General features: G+C 43.3%; 1 protein-coding gene across 1 annotated transcript in view; it reads right to left on the reverse strand.

Annotated features, from left to right (window-relative positions):
* Positions 1-12,403, reverse strand: part of LOC123761600 (uncharacterized) — a 31,213-nt gene extending 18,810 nt beyond the window's left edge. Inside the window, exon 1 of the mRNA XM_069330746.1 lies at positions 12,104-12,403. The gene's annotated coding sequence lies outside the window, so the exon portion shown is untranslated. The remainder of the gene's footprint in view (positions 1-12,103) is intronic.
* Between the last annotated feature and the right edge of the window lie 523 nt (positions 12,404-12,926).

Genomic DNA, 12,926 nt, shown 5'->3' on the forward strand with positions numbered 1-12,926 from the left:
TATTTTTCTCTGATTTCTACATATATTTCTCTAACACGTGTACATCTCCAGGAAGCAGCCCGTAGCAGCTGTTTAACTCCCAGGTAGCTATTTACTGCAAGGTGAACAGGTGCGTCAGCGTGAAAGAAACACTGCCCATTTTTTCGGCCGGGATTCGAACCTCGGTCAATAGGACTACGACCCCCGAGACCTATCCACTCAGCTGCGAGGCCACAGGTATGTGGGCAGCCCTTCCTCATAAACAATGGCCAAAGTCCATTCCATGAAACGTCGTTCGGTCCGTCCTGGACCGAACGACGTTTCGGTCCGTCCGTTTCGGTCCGTCCTGGACCTGGAACGAACACTGACACAGCTTCAAGTCTTCTACACTGACACAGCTTCAAGTCTTCTACACTGACACAGCTTCAAGTCTTCTACACTGACACAGCTTCAAGTCTTCTACACTGACACAGCTTCAAGTCTTCTACACTGACACAGCTTCAAGTCTTCTACACTGACACAGCTTCAAGTCTTCTACACTGACACAGCTTCAAGTCTTCTACACTGACACAGCTTCAAGTCTTCTACACTGACACAGCTTCAAGTCTTCTACACTGACACAGCTTCAAGTCTTCTACACTGACACAGCTTCAAGTCTTCTACACTGACACAGCTTCAAGTCTTCTACACTGACACAGCTTCAAGTCTTCTACACTGACACAGCTTCAAGTCTTCTACACTGACACAGCTTCAAGTCTTCTACACTGACACAGCTTCAAGTCTTCTACACTGACACAGCTTCAAGTCATATCAAATGTCCCCATATTATATCCACAGTTGTGAGAGCTTTTAGGTCGGTTGTTCGTATATTATGTTCCTATTTTCATGAGACCTTTACGGTTGTTTACTACAACTGTGGCACCAAAATGGCGGCGAAAGGGCAGGAGGACTCAACGGTGAGCGGAAGCCATTTTGGATCTTAGTTACAAGGAGAAACAAGAGCTACGGGTACCACAGACCTGTCGCCACCACTGTATCTAATGAATTCCTCGGTGGAAATTAATTTCCTGTGTGAAGGTGAGAGTTAAAAGTGGAACGGGTGAGGGTGACGGAGGGACGGGTGAGGGGTGAGGGAAGGACGGGTGAGGGGTGGAGGAGGGACGGGTGAGAGGTGAGGGAGGGACGGGTGAGGGGTGAGGGAAGGACGGGTCACGGGTGAGGGAGGGACGGGTGAGGGGAGACTCGTAGCCTGACTCAGCATCAACTGGTTATGTCTGGGAGAAGAAATCCCCGTCTGGTTATCTCTTCCGTCCTCACGTCCGGGTTACCTTATACGGCAAGTGGTATAACTTCTTTCATATATATATATATATATATATATATATATATATATATATATATATATATGTACGCGTATATATATATATATATATATATATATATATATATATATATATATATGTACGCGTATATATATATATATATATATATATATATATATATATATATATATATATATATATATATATATATATATATATATATAAACCTTTCAGTCTTATCTTTAGTAGCTAAACTATAATTATGTCTGTCTACCTGACATTGTGTCTTCACAAAGGCCTTTGAGAAAGTAACTAGAGTACTTACGGAACAAAAACGTCACCTGCTGCCATTACTCTGGACTTTATAACACAGGAACACATGATGGAAACAATTAGATCCGATGAATAAACGCCCCCAAGAACCTTAATTGGAACACATGTCTCGGTAAAAAAATATGGTCAGAAATATGTAAACCAAAGCATGAATTAACTGGGTTTCGCCCTATATTCAGCAGTTGAAAGTATTAACGCTGCCAATCATCCTTCTCTTACTACTAAGCCCCGAAATCATCTCAAGATAACCTCAAGATATACTAAAATAATCTACGGCGTAAAACACACAGAAAAAGTTGGAAATTTAGTCCCTTTTTTTCTGTTCCGTCGCTAAAAACCCGCCACAATGGTCTCCGGGGCTGGTGGAGGTGCGGGCAGGAGAGAGAGAGAGAGAGAGTGTTGAGTCACATTAACTGTGCAACGAGGAACTGGCCGTAAAAAGTGGCCAAGTGGTTGTAATAGGGCAGAAACATGTCAGATTGTGTCAGTTTTTACCACAGACGCCTTCACACCCCTAGTGTGTTGTGGTCTGGCCACGTTCACCCCTTGTGTGTTGTGGTCTGGCCACGTTCACCCCTTGTGTGTTGTGGTCTGGCCACGTTCACCCCTAGTGTGTTGTGGTCTGGCCACGTTCACCCCTTGTGTGTTGTGGTCTGGCCACGTTCACCCCTTGTGTGTTGTGGTCTGGCCACGTTCACCCCTTGTGTGTTGTGGTCTGGCCACGTTCACCCCTTGTGTGTTGTGGTCTGGCCACGTTCACCCCTTGTGTGTTGTGGTCTGGCCACGTTCACCCCTTGTGTGTTGTGGTCTGGCCACGTTCACCCCTTGTGTGTTGTGGTCTGGCCACGTTCACCCCTTGTGTGTTGTGGTCTGGCCACGTTCACCCCTTGTGTGTTGTGGTCTGGCCACGTTCACCCCTTGTGTGTTGTGGTCTGGCCACGTTCACCCCTTGTGTGTTGTGGTCTGGCCACGTTCACCCCTTGTGTGTTGTGGTCTGGCCACGTTCACCCCTTGTGTCCTGGACACGTCACCACCTGAGTGTGACATCACAGACACTTTCTTTATTATGAAAAAACGAAAATATTGTAATTTTGATCATATATAAATAGACTTTTAAGTAAACAATTAATATGAGAAGAATATTATTCACATTATTGAGGTGGTGATTTTAACGCGGCAGTAAATAGCGAAACGTATTTACATTGTTCTGTTTACTGTATTTGCAACATTATTATTACCATCAAGTGGCTTTTTACCGAGTGTAATTCCATAGGTCGTTCAGGGATCACCGTAACTAAAGATAAAGGAAGTCCGTTTAGGGCCTATAGGGGCTAGGCTAGACCCATAACCGTAACACCAAGGGTCCTGTAGAGTCGACGTCTGGACTTCGATTCCCACGGAAAGACAGAGGCGGTTGGGTGCGTTTCTTTTTACTTGGTGCCTGTGTTCACCTAACAGTAAATAGGTGGCCGAGATTGAGCAAGAGTTGTGGGGGTGGCGGCCTTGGAAGGTCAGGTGGTGGCCAGGGAGGGGCGCGATAAGCCTCAGTACAGGCTTTCTCTCCCACGACGGGAGACCAGATCTTATTGTATTTATTTATTTATTTATTTATTTATTTATACAAGAGTTCTTACATTCTTGTAAAGGCACTAGTACGCGTAGCGTTTCAGGCAGGTCCTTAATCCTATTTGTTTTTTCCCGGAATACGACCCGCCAAATCGTTCAACAACCAGGTACCCATTCACTGCTGGGTGAACTGAGGCTACAACTAAGGACTGGCGCCCAGTCAGTCCTCCCCGGCCAGGATACGAACCTAGGCGCTCGCGAAGTGCCAAGCGAGTGTTTTACCACTGTAACACTGGACTGCCCGTGGAGGCAGTGGTGGTGCCTCCACGGGCATATCTGTGGAGGTGAAGTGCACTCTATAATACCTAACCTTCCTATATTATAACAACAAAATGAAACTAACACAAACTAAGTGAATATTATAAACCATGACCTTGCTTGGTGTTGGGTTAATAGCTTATGAAACTCTGAAGGGTAATGAGGCCGTGCTAGCTACTTGCTGACCAACCTGCAAGTATACTTCAGCTCTGATATTATCCAGAGGTAAACCCATTTGAGTATTAATACCCCAGGCAGTGTGGGTGCGGCTCGGGGTGTGTATACACCTTGTTTTACACGACCTTGACGCACTGTTCTGTATATTGTCCTTATTAATATTGCTCCTCTAAATTAGTATAGTTACTTCTATTACAATTTGTCGAACGTTTCAGCTATGAACGTTTCAGAAATAAGTCGTAATTCATTATTCATGCATTTTTGTTCTCCAGTGGTAGAAATAATAGTATGAACGCAACAAAGAAAATGGAGTCATGGGCACCAACATGTCAGAGAAAACGACAATGACGTGAATTTAAGGGTAGGCTAGTAATATGTTGCATGTTTTCGATTCTTTAAGTAATCCCTTAAATGTGTGTGTGTGTGTTTGAGTGTTTACTCTTTGTTGGCTGTTGGACCCCGTATTTCTAACCGTTGGTTTGTCTTATCTGACTCCCGACCTATTGTTATCTATTGTATGTGCTACACACACACACACACACACACACACACAAACACACACACACACACACACACACACACACACACACACACACACACACACACACACACACACACACACACACACACATACAGGAAGCAACCCGTAACAGCTGTCTGACTCCCAGGTACCTATTTACTGCTAGGTAACAGGGGAATCAGGGTGAAAGAAACTCTGCCCATTTAGTTTCTGCCATCACCGGGGATCGAACCCGGACCCTATGATTACGAGTACATAGCGCTGTCCACTCAGCTATCAGGCAGTCCCTCCTGCGTGCGTGTGCGTGTGTGTGTGTGTTAATGGAAAATGAATATTAAATCGTATAGCCGCGATAAATCTGGCGGACATCGGGCTAATGTTAACTTTTATACGAAATGTCTTAAATCTTATGTCTTAAATTGATGTCCATAATCTGAATCAATCTTGTGTTATTCCAGGAGCACGTTGGAAAGTGATTCGAAAACATATTTATTAGTATAAATTTTACATAACTAATAAATTGTATAAAGTCTGATGTATATGACTTTATACATGTACATAAGTGTTCAGCATATTAGTGACTAACGAACGATTTATGCACCTACTAATTAACCACTGTAATATGTTCATATGTATATTTTATACATCAAATTTAGTATTATTATTGTTTGATACAATAGTGTTACCAATGGACCGGGCGAGAGTAGGAGAGTGAGGTATTAAGTCTTATATATTGTTCCTATATGATGAAGTAAAAGCACACATTACACGGGAACAAAAGACCGGTGAATAAGTCCCATTGCTTTCAAGTGTTGGAGTCACGACCGCGGTGACAGATCTCAAGTTACCAACTTTCTACAGCCTATCTCTACCACCCGGAAAATTGGGAAAATAAATAACATTTTCTTTTATTACTTACGAAAGAAAATTCACATCACCTTCGTGATGTGAACTTTATAGTTCACATCACGAATGTGATGTGAATTTTGAGCGAACTTTTGAGTTCGTTCATAAAGTATCAACACTTGATGCTAAAATATAAAAAAAAATACAACTGGAAAAGAGCGTCAAGGAAAATGGAGGGAGGGGGGGACCTTTGACAAGTCGCCGGCTTCCTGTCCTCGTCGAAGTCACTAGTATTAGTGGCCCTCGGGTAAACTCAGGTAAATTCAGGTACGGGTACCCGTTTTCTATAGGGGGTACGTTGTGAGACGGACTGTTAAGGCACCCGAATGAAAGAAAACGGAACGATTACTTGATAAAAGAAAATGTACTTATTCTTCCTTCATGGGGAAGCTACGATAATCTTCCCATTCAAGGCACAACTGTAACAAAATAATTTAATTATTTGTGTAAGGTCATCATAAGATAAAACGGATTTCATTTAAATAGGCGGCGACCGGAGGGACCCCATGTGCATACATGATAACCCTCCCGCTCCGGGGCCTAGTTAGGAGCATCCACTGTGTCTAGTTTTCCATGTATGCCGACGTCACATCATCATCCCTGCCGATTGGGCAGCCTGCTGCTTTGGCCTTCAGCGTTTGTTTGTTCTTTTTAAATGTTATACTGTGCACCCCTACCTATGTGTGCTGTCTCCCATAATGTTATACTGTGCACCCCTACCTATGTGTGCTGTCTCCCATAATGTTATACTGTGCACCCCTACCTATGTGTGCTGTGTCCCATAATGTTATACTGTGCACCCCTACCTATGTGTGCTGTCTCCCATAATGTTATACTGTGCACCCCTACCTATGTGTGCTGTCTCCCATATAGAAAAAACCAACTATAAAAGAATTTTCCATTAATGTTTTTGTTTATTTTCAGGTTATTATTATGTATTATTAGTATCATCTTAACTCTTGTGGGTGTGATGAGATCTGCCATATATGTTTATTTTAGTTTGTGTGTGTTAGGGTATTAGGTATGCTTAGGGGTCCGTCTCGCCATGCCCTGTGGCTGGGGGGATCGGGCTCCGAAGCTACATAAAAACCCTATACCCCCCCGAAGTGGCAAGGGGAGTTAGGGGACAAATATCGGAAACGAAAGTAATACAAATAATGGGAAAATAAGATAGTCAAATAAGTCATAGATAGATAATCAAATGTGTAAAGATAGTCAAATAAGACGACGACGGCAGTTGGCAAGAATGTACCCATGAATCACATATGTATGTACTCTTTCAACCTATTGTACTTTCTTGTACATATATACACACACTTTACATCCGCAGATTACCACGGTAAATAACTGAGATAAGAAATATTAAGAGATTTTAACATATAACTAATCAAAAGGTGTAGGAGAGGATACTAACATCACTGACGAGTATAATGACATTACTCACGGGTATACTAATAACATCACTGACGAGTATAATGACATTACTCACGGGTATACTAATAACATCACTGACGAGTTTACTAATAACATCACAGGTGTTATTAATCAATACGCTATCTATCCTGGAGCATACCTGGATAAGCAGGTATCCTCTCCTCCATCTTTGGATTAAGTTTCACTTAAAATTTCTAAATATTTCTCATCGACCTTCTTGTGTTAACGTGCGGATGCTTAGCCTGTCAGCCCTGGCGTCCTCCAGCGCCACTCCTCTCATCTCCCGCTTGTGATCTTGATGCGAAGCATCTCTGTTTTTGTGTGTGTTTGGTATAAACGTTCTCGACATACAGTCGCAGACCTTGGGTTCGATCCCCGGGCGGGGCAGAAGTGATTGGGCACGTTTCCTGTCACCCGATGCCTAGATAGGATCACTTAATATTAAATGGGTTTTTGGGATTTAGATAGACGTGGTGGGTTGCCTCCTGGGAAGAGGTCTTCAAGGCAGGCCGGGTAACCCTCAGTTTCCTGTCTCTGACATCGGGAATTATTAATTATTGTATGATTTTTGTATCAATATTTTATAGCTAATTTTAATCTTGATTTAATCTGAGACGTTTTCAATATTTTGGAAACGAATGTAATTATTTGCATAATTAAATATAAATATATTTTTGGTGGGATCATTGTTAAATCTTTATTTTATACTTTATTGTTGATGAAGGTAAACTTTAGGAGTGTATCCAGGTGTACATTGTGAAGGTGAGGCTACAACAGCGGGCACAAACTGAGGTAGTTTACAGCGCCAACAACAACAGTGTGGTGGAAGAAAGTGCTGGTTTAAAGCACTCGAACGTGCGTGTGATGACGATAATGATTACGTTTTACGCCAAATAAAAATGTTACTTAAGTCACCCGTTAAAATCTGAATAAAACCGGTTTCTTTGAGCTATCATATATTTAATTCTCTCTCCGCGGAAAATTATTGAAAATAGCAAATGAAAAATTATATTTTTTGGCGTTTAAATTGCATCCTGACATTCCTCGATTGTTTATGTGACTTTCCCAAATCATTTAAGAACATTTGAGTTTTAAAAATATATTTTATGGTTAGAGATTTATTTTCTTTCAATGTATTGTGATTTCGTACATATATTTTGTAATGAGTCAGGAGGAGAGTTAGACATAAAGGCAGATAACACTGAGTTGCCAGAAAAGTGAGAGGGAACCAGTCAGTGTGGTAAAACAAGAACAACTTTCCAGCTTCATGATTGATGCGACTCCAGCAGGTGGTTTGACGGAGCCTTCCGACCCCCAGTCACATTCCCTGAGTCTGGACAAATACGCCCACGTTCGCTTTCACTCTCTATGACGCGAATTACACATTGAGAGGAATGGAAAACCGAAATACAATCCGCATTATCTTGCTCTTCGCTATATATTTTTAGTGTTGTGTATGGTTTTTTTGACCCGTCGAAGGAAAACAAAAAGTCAGTGAGCTAGAATATGATCTACAGATGGTCTTAAATCCCAAACTCAGGTTGTGGATATTTCAGTGCTAAGAGATATATATACAAACATCAGTAACTGAGGCGACATTCACTCTCCCGTGGCACTGACTCGAATGTTGCAGTGTTTAAAAGCACGTTTGACCGGGAGAGGAAATTGCGATAGTTTCTCACTCGTGTGTGAAGGAGACACGCCCCAGCTGGTCACTGTAAACAAAACAGCGCCAGCCGTTCTCTGTTGTCATCAAGTTTACCTTGTTTACAGTAGACATCACAGTCAAATACAGGAATGCTTGGGTACAAATCGCGCGGGGATGCAGAAGCAGGCATACATACATACACAACATTTCGTATGATGTAATAGAGTATGGCGAGGCTGCGGCGTGAGGCGTGACCGGTCTGAGGCGTGGTAGCTGATCAGTCACGGACACAAGAGTAGACAGACAGGAGGGGCACGGCCCCCGGCCTCGTAAACACTCCATCTCTTCTCTCCATGTGGTTTGTTGCTAGTCTGAATGTTTTCAACACCTGTATTTATTTACATTCGCGTACGTGTTTAAATTACAGGCTGCCGTTGAATGTTTATAGTGAGGTTTTATCGTGGGTGTGAACCGTCCGCTCCACCACACTGTTGTGGCCCCTGACCTGACCTTAGTTGACCTGTGGGGGCGGTTGATCTTTTACACTATAGCTTGAATAATTGCATGTAAGAATTGTTAGTTTTTTTCAGTGTATGTATATTGATATATACAGTCGTATGCTTACATATATTTATTGACATTTGTCTAGTTGCTTTGACTTTGAATAATTTTTTTTGTACACCATTGTCAGGAACAAGAATTGTTTTTGGTTTATCTTAGCCATGGACGAGTCTGTTCACGTGGTCATACATTTAGTTACTGGCCAGACTCAACGGTGCTTAACCTGACTGACAGAGTGACGCCCACATCATTACTGTACTTATATATATATATATATATATATATATATATATATATATATATATATATATATATATATATATATATAATTATATATATATATATATATATATATATATATATAATTATATATATATATATATATATATATATATATATATATATATATATATATATATATATATAATTATATATATATATATATATATATATATATATATATATATATATATATATATATATATATATATATATAATATCGGTCGCAACGCAGTAGGTCCTAGTCAACAATGGCTTATCTAACGGTTATGTTGAAGACGTCATCAAAAGAAAGATGAAAGGTCATGCAACCTCTGAAGAGTCAACTAACACAACACTTGCACCTCCTATTACACTGTTTTACAGGAACTTCTTTCCAACGGTTCACAAAACGAAGGAAAGTGTCCTGAAAGAAAACCTAGTAGTGTGTGTGTGTATTCACCTAGTTATATTCACTCAGTTGTACTTGCGGGGATTAAGCTCTGCTCTTTCGACCCGCCTCTCAACTGGCAATCAATCAATCAACTGTAATTAACTACTAACTAATTTTTTCTACACACACACACACACCCAGGTAGCAGCTCCGTAACTTCTGTCTAACTCCCAGGTACCTATTTACTGCTAGGTAACAGGGGCATGAGGGTGAAAGAAACTTTACCCATTTGTTTCTGCCTGGTCCGGGAATCGAACCCGGGCCACAGAATTACTAGTCCTGCGCGCTGTCCGCTCAGCTACCAGACCCCCCCCCCCTAGTCTGTGTGTGTGTGTGTGTTAGAAATATATATAGTAGACATAATAGAGGAAAAATAGATTGGTTAGAAAGGCGGGGCCCAAGAGCTAAATATCTCGATTCTGAAGACACAAATAGTAAATACACGCGTACGCGGATAGTACGCGAACAAGGGGACACAGGTGGACACTAAGTATCCACATGAGCCACAGGGACGTTAGGAAGAACTTTTTCAGTGTCAGAGTAGTTAACAGGTGGAATGTATCAGGCAGTGATGTGGTGGAGGCTGACTCCATACACAGTTTCCAATGTAGATATGATAGAGCCCAATAGGCTCAGGTACTTATACACCAGTTGATTGACAGTTGAGAGGCGGGACCAAAGAGCCAGAGCTCAACCCCCGCAAGCACAACTAGGTGAGTACACGTGTGTGTGTATGTATTAAAAATGTAAAACACACATAATATTAAGATACAAAATCTAAAGATGTGAGAGGTAAGGAACATGTTAAGAGACATGTTCGTCTTACCGAGGTGTGGCCTCTGGGCGGTGCAACTGTTGTCGGGTTACTGTGAGAGGAGGTGGCAGCGTGTCTAACTACCTCACCTAAATTACCAGGTAATACGCCACCAGAACTATCGTGGACACTACACCATATATCTGATGTAACCAATTACGTTCTCCACTTTGAAGTTACGGTTGAAAATATATATATCAAGAGTTTTAGACAGGCGCTTCTCAAATTCACGATTGTCTATTAATTATAACTTTCCATTAAGTTTGGATGTAATGATATGTTGCTGTTTGTGAGCTTTGGTAGTTCTTTGTTAAGCTAAGGGTTTGGGACGTTTGTTATGGCAAGGAGCCCGAGTGGATAGGCTCCAGGAGCCTAGGTCTTGGGGCTCCAGGAGGGCTAGGTCCAGATAGGCTCCAGGAGCCTAGGTCTTGGGGCTCCAGGAGGGCTAGGTCCAGATAGGCTCCAGGAGCCTAGGTCTTGGAGCCCGTCCTCAGACCAAACCCATTACACACCCTCTTCAACCCACCTGGATTAGTTATCTTAGATATTTGTGATAGTCTGAAAGCATATTACAGTTCCAGTAATAGTCTACTTGTAAACTGGCAAGTGAACCTTTGTCGTAAACCGAGATTAGTCTCAAGTTATAACTTCGACACCATTGACGGAATTATCTGGAAATAATTTAGGTAATATGCATTGTAGAGTAAGAATATGTTATTATCAGACACGTCAATGTTATCCTGTTAGTGGGAGCATCTGCCTTTGATCCAAGTGTCAACTATGCAACACTTATCAAGCAGCAACACTTCTCTATACCCGGGGATTGTTCCCCAGCTCCTCCAGCCACCTCCGCCACTCAGCGCCTCCTCCTCGAGTCACCTCCGTCTTCCAAGCACCTCCTCCTCCAGTCACCTCCCTCCTCCAAGCACCTCCGTCAGCCAGCACCACGAGTGCGACACAAGGTGAACCACAATCCTCATGCCTCAAGCCTCTCCTGCCCCTTCCTCCCTCCCTCCCAAGCCCTAACCCAGCAAGTATTGCAGGTGGGGAAACATGGGCGTGCTCCCCCCCTCCCCCAGGGCTTATCCCCGACCCTCCCTGGGGTGGGGGGGGGGCGGAGACACCGTTGTATTCGAGACAGTAACCTTGGGGGTGGGAGGTGTTCCCTGGGGTATTACTCCGTTGCCCCACTGTTCTAAGAGCTCCACCAAGATCACCAGTCCTGTTAAGGCTGCAGTAATTGTCTGTTGCAACATTCCCGTGTGTGGCCTCCAGCTTACACCAAGATAAGGTTTCATTAGTCTACTGAGGACTCACTGGAGTTGGTTACTGCGGGAATCCCTAAACCGGGTTTAAATTCATCTCGGCAATACGCACAATTTGTTTATAATTTTAAACACAAAACATCGTAAACACCACCAAAGGCAGACAACAAAAACGAGTATTACAATACAGGTTTCGTCAGCACTGTGGCCACTAGTCTTAACATTATAGATTTTACTGAACTTCTTTTTAACGAGTTCGTGCAAGAAAAAAATCAATATTTAGACGTATGTTAGCGTGGTTGTAGATAGTATTTAGAGAAGTATTATGGTGGAGCCCCGCAGAGTAACCAGCAAGGATCTGGATCGATCCAACATGAGCCCTGTACGACAGCCCCGAGATCCACCAAAGCGCAACAGACCTTTATAAAGCTCATTCTTTACAATACAAAAAATGTAGTGACACACATCACAGTTCCTGGCACCTCCTTACACGTCTTGACACTGACAACACAACACTGTGGCTCCGGCCACGACCTCACAGTACTCACTTCCGTGACGCAAGCACACATCAACAAAGAACACTAGTCTTTTATTTTTCTTAAAGCTTTTCAATCATTGTCTCGACTGCGTTGAAGTGTTTCGGTTCTCGTCACTCAGGACACGCGCGCACAGGACTGTTGACGGCGTAAGAGTCGGAGGCACTGTTCACACACACGTGTTCAAGACGACCGTTGAGATGCGGACGGCGGTGAACAGGTCAATGAGGCGGACAAGCGCGTTGTGGACGTCTCGGAAGACCCCGGCCACACGCCGCTCCGCCAGTCTCCTTCCCTCACTCGCCCGGCTACACAATTACTTGGGGATCTAATCGGCCTTCGTTGCCACTAGGAAATTTGACGGCAAATTGGGCCTGTTTTGGGGGCGTCCGCCGTCGGGAGAGGCGAGACGACTAATAGAGTGAGAGGCAACATTTTGAGCCGAGATGGGAAAATTGTGACAGGTTAGATGACCCATTAAAGACGCTCAAGTCCATCGGAAAGCTGAGTGGTGAAGGAAGAGAAACTGACGGAGACAGCTGTCTGACTCTGAGTGTAATTAACAGTCACGATGATACACTAAATGGAGGTGTCGGGCACGTGTTGACGGGCACTTCCAGAAGTGGGTTCGAGTCTCCCTGCCCACCAACACTGACCAGGACATACCAACAGTGGACGGCCTTGATACCCCAGTTTACCCGGGCTAGAGATACCCTACTACACTATCCGGATGTCTCTTGCTACCCTTGACGTCCTTGGCGCTACCCTGGCGTCCCTGCCACTACCGTGGCGCCCCTACCACTACCCTGGCGCCCCTGCCACTACCCTGGCGCCC

Source organism: Procambarus clarkii, chromosome 24 (genome assembly GCF_040958095.1).
Source record: "Procambarus clarkii isolate CNS0578487 chromosome 24, FALCON_Pclarkii_2.0, whole genome shotgun sequence".
NCBI classification, from domain to species: domain Eukaryota; kingdom Metazoa; phylum Arthropoda; class Malacostraca; order Decapoda; family Cambaridae; genus Procambarus; species Procambarus clarkii.